Consider the following 20,605-nt stretch of genomic DNA (forward strand, 5'->3'; position numbering starts at 1 on the left):
TTACTTTGTCTTTTTAGATAGGAAATTCTGATCCTGGTAACAGAAAACCTAGTGCAATTTGTAAAGTTTTATTAATGTTCAGCCATTTAGGTAGTAAAATTTTGTAATAGAAAATGAACTCTATACTAAGTCACAATTTAATTACAACCCTTATGTTAGTAGTTGGGAATTTTTGCTATGAAATGATCATGGATACTTGATATATTTTACTACTTTTTGAAAAAATAAGAATCTACTCATCAAGTTCTTCCCTATTGCTATCAAGAGTAACACCATTCTCTCAGACTTTCAAGATTATGGCCTAGGCATCATACTTAATTCCTCACTCTCTCTAACCCCACCATATTCAATCTGTGGCCAAAGTCAATTGATTTCATCTTTTCACTGTCTCTTGAATTGGTGTCCTTCTCCTCTGACATTGCTACCACTTAAGCGCCGTTCCACATTAACTGATTCCTCTACTTTTACTATTGGACAATGAATGAACTCACTATGAAAAAAATATTCAAGGTACAAATTGATTTACAAATGTATTGCACAAAACATTTAAAGAAAATTTCATTTCAATACTAAATAAAGTATTTGGAAAAATAGGTGAAGAAAGAGTTCTACCAAATTCCTTTTATGGCACAAATATGGCAGTGATACCTGAAACAAGAAGAGGCAAAAAAGAGGAAGAAAAGTTATAGAAAAATTTTCCTAATACATAAATGCAAAAATTATGAATAAAATATTAAAAAAAGATTTCAACAATTTTTTTCATGAGAATAATAACCAAGTGGGATTTATAGCAGGACTGTAGTTATAGTTCAATATTCAAAAAACCCTTTAACATTACTGACCATATCAATAACAAAACTAACAACCACAGTATGATTATGCTTATGTCAATAGATGATGAAAAATATTTTGACAAAATGCAACAGCTGTTCCTATTCAAATGTTAGAGCCGGGCTGTCTAAATTGCAGGCTGCAGACTACATGTGGCCTATACTATGATTATATGTGGCCCATGTTTGGATTTACTAAATGCTTTAGTAAACCACAACTATCATTCAATATTAGAAATCTTAGTTTTAGCAGTAAGAGAAGATAAATTGAAGCAATTTATATAGACAATGAAGTAACAAAACTCATGTTTTACAAATGATATGATGAAATACTCAGAGAATCCTAGTGAATCAAATAAAACAAATTTGAATCATTTAACAACTTTAGCAAAGTTGCAGAATATAAAGCAAACCCACATAAATCATCAGCATTCTATACACATTACCACCAAAGCCCAGAAGCAAGAAGCAAAATTCTATTTAAAATAGTTATAGGCAATATAAAGTATTTGGGAGTCAACTTGCAAAGACAAACATATCAACTATATCAATACACAATTTCAAAAGATTTTTCACCCAATTAAATAAGATCTAAATAATTGGGAAAATATCAATTTGCTCATGGGTAGGTCACACTAATATAAGAAAAATATGAATTACACTTAAATTAATTTACTTTTCCAGTGCTTTATCAATAAAATTACCAAAAATATATTATAGAGCTAGAAAAATTCATAACAAAATGTATATGAATGATAAAAGTTCAAAAATATTCAGATGAATTAATTTAAAATGTCAGGAAAGTAATCTTGTGACAACAGATATCAAACTGTATTATAAAAGCAGTAATGATAAAAAAACGTCTGGTACTGACTAATAAATTTAGTGATAGATCATTGGAAAAAATATTAGGCACATAAAACTCACTAGAACTTGACCATTATAATCTAATGTTTAATAATCCCAAAGACCCTAAGTTTTCAGACAATAACTCACTATCTGACAAAAACTATTGATAAATTTGGAAAAAAAAACTAGAACAGAAACTCATCATAGCATGATCTTATACTGTATATCAAGATAAGATCAAAATGAGTACATGATTTGGAAATAATGATATGATAAGAAAATTAGGAAAGCAAGTAATAGTTTATGGTCATAACTTTGGAGAAGGGAAGAAATTAAGAAGAAACAAGAGATAGAGAGTTTTACTAGATATATAAAATGGATAATTTGGTTACAGTAAATTAAAAAGATTTTGCACCATCAAAACAATTAGAATTATGATTCAAAGGAAAACAAATAGATGAGAAATAATTTTTAGCAGGTTTCTTTGCTAAAGGCTTCACTTCTCAATTATATATAGAGAACTGACACAAATTCATAAGAACAAGTCATTCCAAAATGTATAAGTGGTCAAGTAATATTGATGTGAAATTCTGTGATAAAGAAAACAAAGCTTTCTAAAATTTTGTGAAAAAATTATTTAAGTATCTACTGATTAGAGAAATATATATAAACCATCTCTAAGGTACCACCTCACACCTATCAGATTGGTAATATTATCGACAGAAAATGAAAATAATAAGTGTTGGAAGAGATGTGTGAGAGAATTGGGACACTGATGCATTGTTGGTAGAGTTGTGAACTGATTCAAACAAGCAATTCAAAGGGCTATAAATCTGGGAATATTCTTTGATCTAATTGTGCAAACATATTTATAACATTTCTTTGCAATAGTACTATAAGAATATTAGTATAAGAATGTAATTACATAAGAAATGATGAGTACAATACTTTCAGAAAATACTGAAGAGTTTTATGAACTGATGCAAAGTGAAGTGAGTAGAACCAGGAGAATGTTGTATACAGCTTCACAAATATTACACTATGATGAATTGTGAACAACTTAACTATTCTTCAAAACACAATGATGCAACATAATTCCAAAGAAGTCATTATGAAAAAAAAATACTATCCCATCCTCAAAGAAAGAACTAATGATGTCTGAATGAAGATTGAAGTATACATTTTCAGTTTCTATATTTTTCATAGTTTTTTTTTCTTTTTCTCTTCTTTCATTGCATGACTATCTGGCAATATGTTTTCAAAATTGGAGAAAATGTGCAGTTACATGGTTTGAGAGGTATAGTAAGATGATGGACCCTATAAAAGAGTTCTTTTGACTTAGAGTTCTCTTGAAGTATATGGAAAAGTCAGCAATATGACATAAAACAAAAGTCATGTAATTATAGACTGCATTAATAAAAGCAAAATATTCAGAATCACTGTGATAATTTTGGGTTTTTGGGCACTTTTCTCTTTCAATGATATATTACATATATGATATGTTTTTGATCATTTTCAAGTGATCTTTTAGGAGGAACATTCATAAGCTGAATAATATTTATGAGAACAACTTAAAGAAAATGGTAATTTCTAGGTTGAAGACAAGAAGACTTTGTGGTAAATGATATACAAACAAATACCAGCCCTCTCATCCAAAAAAGAGAGAGCTCTTTCTCCTAATGAGTTTACTTGCTAATAGCAATAAAATTTATACAAAACAAAGCTTAAAGGAGAGGGAAAGAAGTAATATATGTGGTGTGGTATTAGAAGTAGATGGAAAATAAAGCTTGAATGACACAGATATGTCCCTGTAATAGACGCTCTTTGAAGGAAAGCACAGATAGATGATGCAAGTTAGCATTTAAGAGGGACCCTTCAGGATGAATGAAACCTATCACTGGAGCAAGTTTCAAGGTGAGGCAGTCACTGAATCAAAAGTTAGAAGTCTGAACAGACAAAAGCAATTCCTAAAAGGAAATGAAGTATGACTAACTGCAGAAAAGAAGATTTGCGATTGTGGGGGATGAAGATGGGATTTTACAGGTGCCAATAAGTAGATGAAGAATGGATTATGGAAGAGAGATTGAAATTGCTTTACTTGAACTCAAGACAAGTAATAACAAGTTGAAGATGCAGAAAGACAGATTTTTGCTTTCATACTATGAAAACTTTTCAAATGTTTATTACTATCCAAAGGAGGAGTGTTGGGATATGTTGGACACTTAACTCTGGATGCACTAAAATAGAGACTGGATGATGACATTTCTGGTTATTCCTAATGCTCCTGGAAACCATGGATCCAATCAGTTATCACATCTTGCTATTGTACATCCACAACTGGTCTTCCATTTTATCTCTTTTCTAAGCTCATTCAGCTGTGTTCTGTTCAGTCTTTCATCATTACTCACCTGAATTAATTCAATGATATCCTACTGTTTTCCCTGCTCCAAGTATCTCTCTATTCATCTATCTTTCACAGTAATGAAAGTGATTTTTCCTTCAGTATAATATTTGTCTATAACATGGAATTCACTTAATCCTTCCACCAACCAAGTAATTGATATACATGTCTCTTGAAGCATGCAGCTCATTAGGGCTTCTAACATTAAATATAATTTCTTCTTTTTGTTTTTTGAAATGTCCTTCACAAGATTACATTGAATGAGGGGCAGGTAGGTGACACAGTAGATAAAGCAGCAGTTGTAGAGTCAGGAGGACCTGAGTTCAAATCTGACCTCAGACACTTAATAATCACCTAGTTGTGTGTCCTTGGGCAAGTCACTTAACCCCATTGTGTTGCAAAAACAAAAACAAACAAATAATCAAAAAACATAAAAAAGATTACATTGAATGCTGCTCTACTGAATTTTCCATATATATATATATATATATATATATATATATATGCACATAATCCTGCCTCCCATATTTTATCATTCAGACAAACTTTCTCCATCTCCATGTCAATGCTTAAAACCTTGATTAAACAATCCTACATTGACTGAACTTCCTGAACCCCATATAGTCTTTATTTTTCTTCAACATGCAGCTCCTGAACTGAACTACTTTCAATGTAAATTTTTTTGATGCATTTTATTGGATATATTTATTACGGCTATTTAGCTATTTTCACAGCCTCTTCCTTAAAAGCATATAAGGATTTGGGGCAATATTATAAAGACTGTTTTATTCCTTGTTTTTGTATTTTCAGTTGCAAATAAAGTGTTTAGGACATAGTAGGTCATTTGTAATTGCGCATATATTGACTGATGCTATGGAGCAAATTTCTGCTGTAGATAGAATTTCTTTTGAGATTCTACTCTAGTTCAGAGAGCAATAGAGTTACAATACAGACATTCTCCAGCATTCACATTGGAAAGGAACTTAGATTCAAAAATTATTTTTGGATGGATAATGTTTTTTGATAAAAGAAATATGAAGTAGCTGCCAGAGTACTATAATCTGGAATATTCAGAAATACTTATGATGATTCTTATAAATAAAATAAAAAAGCTATAGAGAAAAGATTTCATAGAGATGCCAGATTCATGTTTTTTGAGGATAAAGTCATGAAAGACTGGCTGGAGAAGAAAATCTCCAGTAAGGATGAGGCTTCACATGATGGCAGAGTTGGAAAATATTTCCTTATCTAGCACTGGTCTAAAGAAAAGAGATATATCTTTTCCTGTTTATCATTATAGGTTTGACCATCTTTTATTTACTTTTTTTGGGGGAACTACCATTTAGAAGAAAAATTCACAAACTTTCCCTTTTTAGCTTATAAAAATGTGATTCACTGTTTATCTTTTATATGAATAGGATTTTAATTGAAAAAATTGTCAGGATTTGAGAAGTTCAATAAAATTGACTAGAAGTCATTTTAAAAGTGAATTTCACACCTCTGAGAATTGTGAATCCAATTTCAACCAACTTGCAATGAATAAATCTATCATTAAGGTTCTGGGGAGAAAGAGACGTGGACAGTAGAGATAGGTTGGGGGTTTGTCATTTGGTGGATAGGAACTGAGTCATCACAAAGAATCAAAATATTTAAAAGGTCATGTGCATGTCACTATTCGAGCATTTTTATTCCAAATCTTTTCAAAGCCAAACTGTAATACATTTTGAGAACCACATAAGCTAGACAACCTGTAAAGGTTATTCTTTTTCCTAAACAATATTCAAGCATTTTTCTAGTACCTAAAAATGCCACTGCGCTAGTTAGTAAAGATCCATTTTTGCCTTCAAGTAGCAATTACAAACTCAGTTTTTAACCCAAACCATCAACTTCAAATCCTTAATCCATCAATCTTCCACTGCCACACGCAACCCAGGTTAACTAGCTTCATTCACTTTACCTGACCATTTTGACCCATCAGTTCAAGTCTCATTCTCATCTTCTTTTGAGTCCCTTAGCCCCATGTTCAATCTCCAAACTTATCTTACAAAACTGGATCACACCCTTCAAGAATTATGGTATTATGGTGTTATAATAATATATGGTAATATAGTAATATGGTATTGTAGTGTTAATTTTCTTCAACATGCATCTCCTGAACTACTTTCAATGGTAATGTTTTTGATGTTTTCAATTGCTAAGGTACTTTCTCTCTAATTATGCTGAATTTATTGGAAATATTTATTATTACTATGCATATACTGATGAAAGAAACTGAAGAAAATTACCAAATCATTATTACTAGTTCCACCACAAATTTATGTTTTTTAACTTCAAGTAAGACCTCCATACTAAAGAAATACTCGTGCAAGGCCCTAAGTAATTCACTATATTAATAACCTAGAATATTTTCCAAACCTTTATATCCATCCTTAAACTTCCTATGGCTCCTCTTTCCACCATACCCTCAACTAAATATCTTGTTTCATGTTTTAGAAAAAATTTGAGACAATTCACCATAAACTCACTCTTTTCCCCTTCTCATATCTCATCATTCTTTTGCCATCTCCACTATCTCCACCCTCAACTTTTTCAAATTAAGTGGTCCTTTGATTTGCCAAGGCAAATTTCTGTTCATGTACATGACACTATTCCAGGTCATTTTCTTCAGATTTCTCCCTCTGCTTTCCATTTCCTCAACTAATTTCAATTGCTTGTTGTCTACTGACTGCTTCTTTGCTGCCTTCAAATATGCTCCTTAATAAAGACTTGTTTAGTTCATCTAATCAGGCTTGTAATAGTTCTCTTTTGTTGTTCCTTTTTGTGGCTCAATTTCTTGAAAAGAGTATCTAAAATAGGTGATAATATTTCCTCATTTATCCTCTCTTATAAATATTCTATAATATGGTTTCTGACCTCATGGTTAAACCAAAACTACTCTCCAATGTTTCTGTCTCTTAATTGCTAATTCTAATGGAACATTTTTCAATCTTGATCTTTCTTGACTCCTGTGAAACATCTGACACTGTTAATCACTTTTTTCTTAATAATTTTCTATTTGTTTTTCTTTTTTCTTTTAAATTATTGACTAAAATAATTTTCATAACAGCACAATAAAAAACTATTGTATATGAAACTGTAAATCTACAAAGTACAACTTGATATTTCATCCAAATTTGCAACAAAATTATCATATCAATTTATTTTTTAATCTTTTTTCCTTCCCCCACCCTTAGAGATAGCCATCATCAGGCATAAATATATATGTATGTAAATATGTACATGTATGCTTGCTTCAATATGTATATGTGCAATTATTGTGTACATATGTTTATTTATATGTACTTTATTTGGATGCAGAAAAAGCCTTTCTTCATACATCCTATATATCTAATTTGGGTATTTATAATAGATAAAATAATTTATTCATTCAACATTTTTCTTAAACTATTGCTGTAATGCATGGTCAATTTTTCTGTATATTTGTATATTTAATTTTCCCAAAGGTTTCTCAAATCTAACTTTTCTAAGATTCTGTTTACCTCCTAACCTTTCTTGTTTATTTTACATTTATCTAATTCTGAGAAAGGGACATTGAGATTCCTGCTAGTATTAAAATTTATAGTATAGAATAGTTACTGTAAACTATTAAATTCAGCCTCATTATTTCATGCAAATCTTTCCATGTTTTTTTCATAATTCATTGAAATCAACATTCCTTATGACACAGCAGTATCCCATCACAATTATATGTCACAACTTGTTTAAGCTTTATCAAATTTGGTGGGCATTTCTACATTTTCCAATTCTTTGCCACCACAAAGAGAATTGCTATAAACATTTTATAACATTAACTAACTTTGATTTTTTCCTTAATTATTTTAGGAAGTGAACAAAATTGTATTGTTGGATCACAGAGTATAGGTAGATTAATAACTCTTTAAACATGATTTCAGATTACTCTACAAAGTGGTTGGAACCATTTCTAATTGTAACAGCAATGTCCCAGCTTTTCCGCATTCCTTTCAACATTAATGGATTCTCCCTATTATTTTATGCAAAGTGGTACATGTAAAATATTTCATAGATCATTTAATATGCAATTATCTTAACAATGGTTGACAATTTTTTTTCATATCATTTTAAGTTGTTTTGATTTATTTACTGGAAAACTGCTTGTTCATATGTTTTGATCATTTATTTATTTTTTTGGGGGGTTGCCAAATAGGAAATTTATTTAAACAGATCAAATAAAACTTGTACCTCCTTGCCTCTGCACTTAGAAGAATGTATTGGGCCTCTTGGTAGTAAAGCGTGGTTTGTGCTGGCAATGCAGAACTCTGTGGGGAAGAGGGAACCTGATTTTGGAGTCGTGAAACTGCTTGACTGCCAGTCGGCGGCACTTGCTGGCAGGAATTTCTTCCACTTTCATGGTCTGGATGGAATGGGCTCAGGCACGGTGATGGGCCCCCATATCTCGGTAGCACTGAGTGACAGCACCAGCAGTGGTCATGTCTCTGTACTCCCTGTACATGTTGTGGGTTCCGCTCATGGAATCGTAATGTAGCCAGATGCCAAAATTTTTCACGCTAAGAGGGGACTTTTCAAAGACCTGTCCGCAGTATACGATCTCTCCAGAAGACTTCATCTTTTTCAGCTGGGACACAAATTACCAGAATCGGGGCTTTGCTACAACATGGTTAGGAGCAAAGATCCGCATGCGATAAAGAGGTGGCACTGGACTCTTGGGAATAGGTAGGCATCTTCCAACTACCTTGTACTCTCTCAGGGTCCCTGAGGCCTTCATAGTGCTGCCGCCTCACTCCCCGCTAACCCATAAAAGCAGTTTTGATCATTTATAAAATAGGGAATAGTCTTATAGATTTAACAATGTTCTTTATATATTTAGATATGAATGCTTTATCTGAATTTTCTGCTTTCCTGCTGATCTTGACTATCTTTGTTTTATTTTTATAGAATTTCTAAAAATTAAATTTAATCAACATTATCCATTCTCTTCATAACTTTGCTCTCTATTTCTTGTTAATTCAAAAGCTGATTGTCTATCCATATGTCTGATAAATACTATATTTCATGGTCTTCCAAATTTCTCATAAAATTTCTCTTTATATCTATCATGTATCTATGATCTAATCGTTAAAAATTATGTGATATTTTGTTTTGTGCCTAGTTCTTTTCATACCACTTTCCAGTTTTCCCAACTATTTCACCAAATAATGTTTTCTTATTTGAAAATCTAAAGTATTTATATTTGGCAAATTAAGGTAATTATGTTTATTTGCTACTGTAAATTGCATGTATATTCTACTCCATTGATCTACCTTTAAATTTCTTAGTTTTGAAAATTGCTTCTTTATAATATAATTTAAAGTCTGGTATTGCTAAACCTACTTTTTACTACTTTTTTCATTATTTACTTTGATATTTTTGACTTTTTGTTCTGTTATTGTGTTTACTACTTCAATAACTTTTGGGGGGCTATTTAATTGTGGTAGCATTGATTTGGTATTTAAGTTTTGGTAAAATTGTCATTTTATTATATTGACCCTACTTTGCAATGAATAATAAATATCTTTCTAATTAATTAAATCTGATTTTATTTGTACAAATAAAAAAATAATTTTGCTAATATAATTCCTAGGTTTGATGTGGAATTTGTTCTCTCAAATATTTTATAGCATGTTGAATTATTTTAAATACAATATCTTTGGTTATCTCTTTGTTCAGAGTTTTCAAAGTGATAAATAGGATGATTTATATAGATTTACTTTTTTACCTTATTACTTTGCTAAAATGAGAAATTGCTTTGTTTACCATTTCAATTGTCTTTGAGATTTTCCAAGAATATTCTATCATTTGCAAAATAATCATAGTTTTATTACCCCAGTTTCTATTCTCTTCAGTATTACTGCTTTTCTTCTATTACTGGTACTGGTAGGATTTCAAATATAATTGATCTGGTCCTGATGGTCTTTTTATTCTTTTAAGAAATTCATTTATGGCTTATTAAATTTCTTTTTTGTCCAAAATAGGTCTATTTAAAAATGTTATATACACTTCTGCTAATCTAATCAACTTATATTTGTGTAACTATTTTTCTATCTTAAATTATTAAATTTATTGGTTTATAATTGAACAAAATAACCTCTCATGATTGCTTTATTTTCATCTTCATTTCTGATATATTCACCCTTTTTCTTTTTAATTCTAGTGTTTTGGCTTACTTCCCCCCCAATCATTTGCAATTTATTTTATTTTATTATTCCCTGGTTACGTGCAAAAACAAGTCAAGTTTCTACATTTGTTTTCCAAACCTTGAGTTCCAAACTCTTGTCTGGCCTCCCACCCCATTCTCCCTCATTGAGAAAGAAAGCCATTTGATATAGGTTAAGAATATATAGAAATTAAAAATATTACCACAATAGTAATGTTGTACAAATAAATATAACCTCCTCCCTCCAAAAAGAGAAATCTCAATAAAAACAAGGTAAAACATATGCTTCAATTTGTATTCAGACACTATCAACTCTGTCTTTGGGATAGGTAGTATTCTTTATTATAAGTCCTTCTGAGTTCTTTTGGGTCACAGAATTGCTGAGGAAAAAAATAAGTCATTCACTAGAGTTCTTATACATCATTCATTTCCAACTGCAACTGTTCATGTGACCTTTTTCCCTTATTGCATCATGTTCATCATTTCATATAACAGAATAGCATGTTATATGCAATATATACCCTAATATCTATTTTTTCTATATTCCATAATATATGCCAATATATATGTATTCCATAAGTTTTGATATGTTGTCTCACTATTGTCATTACCTTCGATGAAATCATTAATTCTTTCTATTACTTACCTTTATATTTAGGATATTTAGTTTTCAATTAGTTTTTGGTCTATCTCTCCATGGCCCTTTATTGCATGTGATTTTTACTGCATTATGATTTAAAAGGATGCACACAATATTTCTCCTTTCCTGCATTTGATTATAAGATTTAGTTGTCCTAGTACATGATCAGTTTCTATGTAGGTGCCATGTACTGCAGAAAAAAATGCATATTCCTTTCAATCCCCATTAAATTTTCTCAAGAAATTTATCATATCTAAGTTTTCTAATATTCTATTCACTGCCTTATTTTCCTTTTTGTTTATTTTATGAATATATAACTAATTCTGAGAAAAGGAGGTTGAGGTCCCTCACCAGGAGAGTTTTGCTGTCTATGTCTCCCTGTAATTCATTCAGCTTTTCTTCTAAGAATTTGAATGATATGTCACTTTGTGCATACATATTTAGTATTGAAATTACTTCATTGTTTATGTCCATTTTTGAAGAATAGAGTTTCCTTCCTTCACACTCTTTAATGAGATCTATTTTTGCAACAACTTTGTCTGAGATAAGGATAGAGTTTTTCACTTCAGCTGAAGCATGATATATTCTGCTCCAGCCTTTTACCTTTACTCTGTATGTATCTCTCTGCTTCAAATGTGATTACTGTGAGCACCATATTGTGGGATTCTGGTTTTAATCCACTTTGCTATTCACTTATGTTTCATGGGAGAGTTGATTCCATTCACATCCAAATTTATAATTACCACCTCTTTATTGCCCTCCATTATATCTCACTTTTATTTGTATTTTCCACTTTTTTAGATTATTATTTCCTCTCCAATATTTTCCTCCTGAATACCACTCCCTTCAATGTGTTTATTCACTTCTACCCAACCCCCTCCCTTTTCTTTCCCCTTTCTCTTTTTCCCCTTCTTCCTTCCTTCCCTTCCTTCCATCCCTCCTTCCTTTCTTTCCCCACTTAATACTTGAAAGGTAAGATGCATTTTTAAACTCAACTGTGTGAATGTGTTTATCCCTCTTTGAGCCAAATCTGATAGGTGTAAGATTCAGGTAGTTCTCACCTCCTTCCTTCTTATACTCTTTTGCAATAGATATTTTGTACCTCTTCATGTAAAGTAATTTACCCCATTCAGTTTCCTGCTTCCTCTTGTCTCTTTACTGTCCCCCTTTTTTAAAAGAAATGCTATTTTAATTCATTCCATCAAAGTCATGGACATATCATGAATATCCATTCCTTCTGCCTAAAAATATTACCTCTAATAGAGTTACAGTTATCAAGTGTTATGACAATCTTCCTCCTAGGTGGTGATATAACCCATAAAATCTTATTTAGTAGCAGTTTTATTTTTCTTTTCCCCTGTTAACCTTTTCATGTATCTCTTGAATATTTGGCTTGAAGAACAAATTTTCTGTTTAACTCTCTTCTTTTCATTAGGAAAGAATCAGTCTCCTATTTCATTAAATGCCCATCTTTTCCCCTGAAAGAGAAGACTCAGTTTTTCTGAATAGTGGATTCTTTGTTGTAATTTGAGCTCCCTTGCTCTCTGGAAAATCATAGTTTATGTCATTTGATGACCTATTGTTCAATCAGCCTGGTCCTGTGTAATTCTGACTGTGGCTCCTTAATATTTGAATTATTATTTTCTGGTCAATAGCAGGATTTTCTCTTTGATGTGATAGTTCTGGAGTTTGATCACAACATTCCTTGGTGTTTTCATTTTGGGATCCCTTTCAGGAGGTAATCAATGAATTCTTTCAATGACTGTTTTGCTCTCTGGTTCCAGGATATCTGGGCAGTTCTCCTTAACTATAATCTCAAGTATGGAGTCTAGGTTTTGTTTTTTCTGAAAGGTTTTCAACTAGTCCTATAATCCTTAAATTGTCTCTTCTGGATCCATTTTCCAGGTCTGTTATTTTGTCCATGAGATATTTTACATTTTCTTCTATTTTTTTAAATGAACTAGAACTACTTTTAATCCTGTATAAGAAGATGATGCTGATAACTCATATTAACTTTCTCAGAAGGAGCATATATAGGCATGACACAGATGGGAGTTGAATTTGAAAGGATAATATATTAAAATATGCAATAATGGATGAGGAAAGGGAGAAAAGGAAAGGAAGAAATGGAAAAATGGAGGGAGAATGGGTTAAGTTATTTAACATAAGAGAGGTAAAAAGGAGAGTTCTGGAAAAGTTGCTGGAGAGAAACAGGGCACTGTTTTGCGCTCTCTTGGCTTTCCCCCATAAACAACATGAATAAAGTCTTTTAACAGATTTTGGACTCACAGAAGAACATAGGGGAACATTTCCCAGCAAGGTCTGTTATGGGTGTGCCCAGGACAGAGAGCAAAGTTCCACCACAGGGCTGGTGGGGTGAGGCCAGGGCACTTTCCTAAGAACTGTGGAAGAAGCCTCTGTTGTGGAGAAGGTGGTGGTGGATGGGAGAGTTTCATCTCTGCTGCCCAGACATCTATCTGGCCAGCTGGATTTGTCTGGAAGACTAGACTGTGAGCTTGAGTAGAGGAGTCCCTGTGGTATCAGTTGAACTCCCATTGTTCCTGTGGGAGGGCCTGACTTTCTCCCCAAGCCCCAGATGTTCACACCTTGACCCAAGGCCCAGGTGTGGGCAACCATCATTGCCAGAGAGAGCCTGTGCTCTTTAGCCTGAAGGCCCAACCCAGACTGCAATTGAGAATCAGGCCTAGGGAATGGACCACTGACACTGTGAACACAGACAATCCAGAGAAAGCTTCTGACATTCCTTACTGTTGGGCACATTGAGTAATCCCCTGAATTACCTATTGCCAGTGAGCAAGGCCTCTAACCATCCCAACCTAAAGGTACGTGAACCAGTCCTTCTCCAACATAAGACACTAGGGAAAGAACCCAAAATTAAAAAGGCCAGCACAAAGCAAGGGACCGTTGAATGTTACCTTGAGATAAGAATACCAATTGATAAAAAGTGGAGAGAAGGGGTTGAACTTCAAAGGAGACTATGAATTGGTCACTAGGCCAGAAAGACTTCTCAAAAGAGATCAGAAATGAATTCAAAATTCAAATTGGAATATTAAGAAAAGAAACACAAGAGAGAATTAACATTATGCAAGAGAAAATTAACATCTTACAACAAGATAATAAATCCTTTGAAAATGCAATTGAACAAGTTCAAAAAGAAAGTAATTCTCTCAAAACCACAATTGGGTAAATGGAAAAAGATAATATCTCCTCCAAAAATGCAGTTGACCAATTGGAAAAGGAGATGCAAAAGGAAAATGAAGAAAATCATTCTCTTAAAATTGAAATCTGTGAAAACTAATGATTTTATGATACAACAAGAATGTATTAAACAAAAATTTAAAAAAAATAGAAGAAAATATCAAATATCTCATTGACAAAATAATGGACTTGGAAAATGGATGCAGAAGAGACAATTTAAGGATTATAGGACTACTTGAAAACCTTTCAGAAAAAAAAAACCTAGACTGCATACTTGAGATTGTGGTTAAGGAGAACTGCCCAGATATCCTGGAACCAGAGAGCGAAACAGTCATTGAAGGAATTCATTGATTACCTCCTTAAAAGGGTCCCAAAATGAAAACTCCAAGGAATATTGTGATCACACTCCAGACTACACTTATAAGGTGCATTTTCTCTTTAGCTTTTTTATGGTTCACTTGATCTTCTATTTGTTGATCATATTTTCTGTTCAGCTCTGATCATTTCATCAGGAAAATTTAAAAGTTTCCTATTTCATTGAATGAATTGAATTCATTGAATGAATACCTTGAAAGGGTATGTTCAGTTTTGATTGACAGTGGATTCTTGGTTGTAATCCTCTTTTGTCCTCTGGTTTCATATTCCAAGTCTTATGTTCCCTTAATAAAGAAGATGCTAAATCTTGTATTCTCCTGACTACAGTTCTTCAGTATTTGAATTCTTTGATTCTGGATGCTTGCAGTATTTTCTTCATGACTTAAGATTTGGCTATGAGATTCCTGACAGTTTTCATTTTGGTATCTATTTCAATAGCCAAAAATAGATAGATTCTTTGAATTTCTATTTTACCTCTGCTTCTGGAATATCAGGGCAGTTTTATTTAATAATTTCTTGAAAATGAGGTCTGGGCTTTTTTTTTAGTCATGACTTTCATGTAGCCCAATAATTTTTAAATTATTTCTTTTGAATTAATGAAAACATTTAGATAAAATAAAAAAATTAATGAAAACATTTAGATAAAATAAAAAAATTCTTTAAGCATTGCTTTGGTTGAATCCTATGGGGTTGGATAGACTGTCTCATTATTGTCATTCTCTAATATAAAGTTATTATTTCTATTTTTTTCTTTAACCAGTTGTTCTTTAAGATTATATATATGAATATATATATATGTATATATAAAATTATATAATTATATATTAAGATTATATTGTGTTATATAAGCTTAATCTTCTAAATCTCTAAAATCCTTCATGAAACTATTTTCTTGTAATTATCTTCTGACTTATCTAACCATTTGTTTTCAGTCTCCTTTGCTGGAACATTGTCTGAATTACTTCTTCTGAATATGAATGTTTAACAGGGTCCTGTCTTTGTCTCTCTTCTCTCCTTCCTCCATAATCTTGTATTTGATGAATTCTTCAGCACCCACAAATTCAATGATTTGCTACACTGAATATTCTCAAATTTACTTTTTAATTCCTAACTTTTCTCCTGGTGTCCATAATGTCAATATGCATATTAGAGACCTCAAAATAGATGGACTGGATACAACTTAAATTCACCATATCCAAATAGATGATCAAGTCATCAAAATAAAAACATGTAAAGAATGTAACAAATTAAATGACAATAGAATATTTTCTAATTGAAATATATATATATATATATATATATATATATATATATATATATATATATACCATACTTGTTGTATGTCATATAATAGAGGAGAGCACACATGCAAAGAAACTTGAATAAAACAACATGTAATCAAAACAACCAATTTAAATTATACATATAACTGATACTATCTCTTCCAGGACTAATTCTCCATTGATCTAATTGTCACTGTTGGGGATTTGCTCTTCCTATAGTGCTTAGAATTTTTTTCTTCATTTCAACTCCCTAGAAACTTTGGATCCTATTTGCTATCATGCTTTACTTTGACAGCTTCTCTGTCATAAGGATAGGCTCCCATCAGATGGATATCTACCATCTCCATCTGATGGAGAGGGGGAAGAAAAAAATCCAGGTTCAAAATTTCTTATAATAATATGACTTTTAAAATGTCTATATCTAATTAGTTCACAGTATCATGCACCTTTTTTTAAGAATACCATTTCCCTTAAAAAACTACATTTGCAAATCCTTATGTTAGCCCCATTTTAAGCTGCTCTTCCACGAGGAACATGGAAGCAGAGATATGCTATGTACTTCATTCTAAGTAACCTCGTTCAGTTGACAGAAAAATTAACAAAAAGAACAAAAAGCAAGAGAAGAAATCCAAGACAATTATTTTCCACTCTCTAAATTCACATTATTTCCTCTGAATATGTATTAAGAACAAAAAAATTAATTGCTAAATGAAAACAAAAACAAGCAATTTCTAAATAATAAAAAATAAATCTACTGGTGTATTTTTTACAGAAATGTATTTGCTATCTTCATACATTAGAATATTATTATTCAAATTAATTTAATTTTTCTCAATAAGCACTTATTTCCCCCATTTCCCCACTCAGGACCAAAAAAAAAGAAACAAGAAACACACCTACTTTGTGTTGTGTGCCTGTGTGTATATAACTATACAAACATATGTATATATGTGTGTGTATATATATATGTATATTTACACACACACACATATATATATATATACACATACACACAAACTTCTATATAAATATGGATTGAGCAAAAAAAAAAACTCATTGACCACATTCAGCAGAAATTTGGACATTTCATTGAAGTTCATTTGAAAGGAACTTAGCATGATATCTGCAGGCTATCTAAATGAATACAACTTCAGTTTGATTCAATTGAAGCCAATTAAATTTAACAAACACTTATTAGCTAAATCATGTGTTACCACTTCATTTGTTACATTGTCAAGTATCTCAACTGCTCTGAGATTTCATAGCTTTCTCTGTAAAGTAGGAATGCTTATAATTTTACTACCTATCAGACATATGTTGTGAATATGCAATGCGGTATATAGAGCAAGTCCTTATTATCATCATGATCAGATTATCTTAGACCTTCAATCTTCTGATATTATAAAGGTATAAAGGGAAAAAATACAATAATATCTTGGCACAAAAATAATACATCCCCCATTAAAAAAAGGCAGAAAAAGACACTTCATTACTATCAAGAGATTTGATTCTATATATACTTATCAATTATCTACAAAACGTAAGCAAGTGTTCTTTTTGCAAGGATACAAAATGATGTGGCAATTCATGTTCACAGTAAATAAGATAAATTCACAGTCAACTAGTATTTATTAAGCTTATCCACTTAGTGCTTGGTGACTCACTGTACAGACTACTGGGCTGGTATTGTAGGAGACATGGGTCCACATCCTCCCTTAGATAATTATTAGCTTTTTGGCCCCAGGGAAGAGTTTGCTCAATTATAAAATAGTGCTGATAACAGAATCTACTTCATAATTTTGCTGTGAAGATCAAATGCAATAATTCTGTTATAAGCAATTAGTCCAGTGTCCGACACATATTATGTGATTATAAATGCTATTTCTCTCCTTCCCTCCCTTCCTTCTACTATGATAAATTTTATATTTTTAAAAAGGAAAAAAAAACATAGAGAATAATGGCCCCTTAACTTCAGGAACTTGCATTCTTATAAGAACAGAAAACACATAAAAGTGACAAAAAATACAGGTGTGGGTGGGTGGAATGACAACATACTATGCATTTTTTTTTATTTTCTTTGGAGTAAATTTATGCATCAGAACTTCCTGGTACTTTAGAAGTGATACTTGATAAGGGTGGATAAGAAAGGAAAAATAAATAGTCTATATTTTTCATCCTGCATAATGCACTTCACCAGACTTAAAGAACTTTAAAAACTGTACTGTTGTCCTCTTGGCAAACATTTTTCTTCTCATGTAGATATTTTATTTGAAATTTTTTTATGAACAAAACTCTACTAATGATCCTCTTTAAATAGAAATGAATGCTAATATTTTATTCTTCATTTTCTTTTCTTTTTCCAATTGCATTTTATAAAAATTTTTCAACACTCATCCACTTACATGTTTATAATTTATATATTTTTCTTCCACCCTCCCTCCCCACACACATTCCCACAGGAGTGAAAAGTTTAGTACAAGTTGAATATATACATTTGTGTTTAACATGTTTACATATTTCTCATCTTGTGTATGAAGAATTAGGATTAAGGAAAAGGAAAGAAAAATAAGGAATAAGAAAGAGAAACATAAGAGAATTTTTTTAAAAGTGATCATAGTATCTATTAAGGTTCTACTTTTGTTTTTTGCTTATTTTGTTTTCCTCTGGATGAGGATGCCATTGTCTATAGCACATCTTCCAGGGTTGTCCTAGTTCTCTGAACTGCTAAGAGAATTTGCATCCACCATAGTTGTTTAACAAGCAATGTTGTTGTTATTGTGTATAATATTCACTTTGTTCTACTTCCTTTGCTCAGCATCAGAACATGTAACTTATGTTTCTGTAAAGTCTGACCCTTCATGATTTCTTATAGAGCAGTGATACTCCATAATATTCATATACCACAACTTGCTCAGGCATTCTTCAATTCATGGGCATCCCCTAAATTTCCAATTCTTTACCTCTAAAAAGAGAACTGCTATAAATATTTTAAGAATGTGAGACTTTTTTAATTTTTAAATTTTTCTTTTGGATATAAGCCTGGTAATCATATTGATGGATCGAAGACTATAATCAATTTTATTGTTCTTTGGGAAAAGTTCCAGATTCCTCTCAGAATGGTTGAATCAGTTCACAACTCCACCAACAGAGCATTAATAACACAACTAGTGTTATTTATCCATTAATGCCTTACCTTTTCCCACATCCTCTCCAACACTGATCATTTTCCCTGTAATTCCTCTTAGCCAGCATAACAGATGTGATGTGGTACCACAAAGATGTTTTAATCTGCATTTCTTTAATCAATGATTTGTAGCATTGATTTCATTAATTATATATAACTTTGATCCATTAATTTGAAAACTTCCTTTTCATATGCTTTGATCATTTTTCAATTGGGGAATGGCTTGTAACCTTATAAATCTGATATTTTCTGGTTTAAGTATCAGAATCATATTGCTGTCATAAAAGAAATTTGATATAACTCCTATATTTTAAATAGTTTGTATAAAATTGGAATTAATTGTTACTTAAATGTTTGGTAGAATTTACTTGTAAATCAATATGAACCTGGAGACTGTTTCTTAGTGAGTTTATTGATGTTCTCCTCAATTTCTTTTCCTCACATAATCATTAATATTTCATTTACTCTTCTGCTAATCTCAGTAGGTTATATAAATATTTTTAAATACTCATCCATTTTACTCAGGTTGCTAACTTTTTTTGGCATACAGCATGGCAAAATTGCTCCAAATTATCTCTTTAATTTCCTTCTCATATGTGGTAACTTCATTCTTTTCATTTTTTATATTGGTAATTTAGTATTCTTTTTTTTTTAAATCAGATAAGAGGAAGGCATTTGTTTTATTGGATTTTTTCATAAAATCAACTTAATTTTATCCATTAGATCCGTTTTTATTAATCTCTCCTTTGATTTTCAGTATTCTCTATTTTCTAATCACTGTTCTTTTTCTAGCTTTGCAAATTGCATATCAAATTCTCCTTTTTTCTCTATTTTATTCATTTAAGCACTTACAGATGTAAAATTTCCCCTAAAATTGCTTTGAATGTATTGTATAAATTTTGAAATGATGCCACATTGTTGTAATTTTCTTGGATGAAATTGTTGATTATTTCTGTTTTGTTGTTTGATCTTCTCATTCTTTAAAATTTTGTTATTTAGTTTCCAATTAATTTTTGGTTTATATTTCAATGGCCCTTTATTACATGTAATTTTTATTGCATTGTGAACTGAAAAACATGCATTATTTTTTGTTTCTGCTTTTCTGCTTATAAGGTTTCTATGACCTAGTACATGCTCAGTTTTGATAAAATGTGCCATGTACTGCAGAGAAAAAGGTTTATTATATTCCTATGGTTAGATTTATCTAAATATGAGAGAGGAAGGTCAAGGTTTCCCCCATTATTATAGTTTTTGCTTTCTATTTCTCCGTGTAATTTATTCAACTTCTCCTGTAAGAATTTGGATGATATACCAGTTGGTATAAATAAATAATGTTTAATAAATTATGTCATTGCCTATTATGACTTTTAATAAATTACAGTTTCCTTCTCTATACCTTTTAATGAGCTCTATTTCTGTTTTTGTTTTATCTGAGATCAGGATTGCTGCCCCTGACATGTTTTTAACTTCTGCTGAAGAATAACATATTTTGCTCCAGTCTTTTACATTTGCCTTGTATCTGCTTCTGCTTTATGATAGACTTTTTCCCATTTACATTTATAGTTAAGATTGCTAATTCTGTACTTCCTTCC

The 20,605-nt window shown here is 31.5% G+C and overlaps 1 pseudogene; it reads right to left on the reverse strand.

The window, feature by feature from the left end:
• Nucleotides 1–8,356: 8,356 nt before the first annotated feature.
• LOC141502499 (large ribosomal subunit protein eL20 pseudogene) lies at nt 8,357–8,884 on the reverse strand (annotated as a pseudogene).
• Nucleotides 8,885–20,605: the final 11,721 nt, after the last annotated feature.

The sequence above is a fragment of the Macrotis lagotis genome, chromosome X, assembly GCF_037893015.1.
Source record: "Macrotis lagotis isolate mMagLag1 chromosome X, bilby.v1.9.chrom.fasta, whole genome shotgun sequence".
Classification (NCBI taxonomy): domain Eukaryota; kingdom Metazoa; phylum Chordata; class Mammalia; order Peramelemorphia; family Peramelidae; genus Macrotis; species Macrotis lagotis.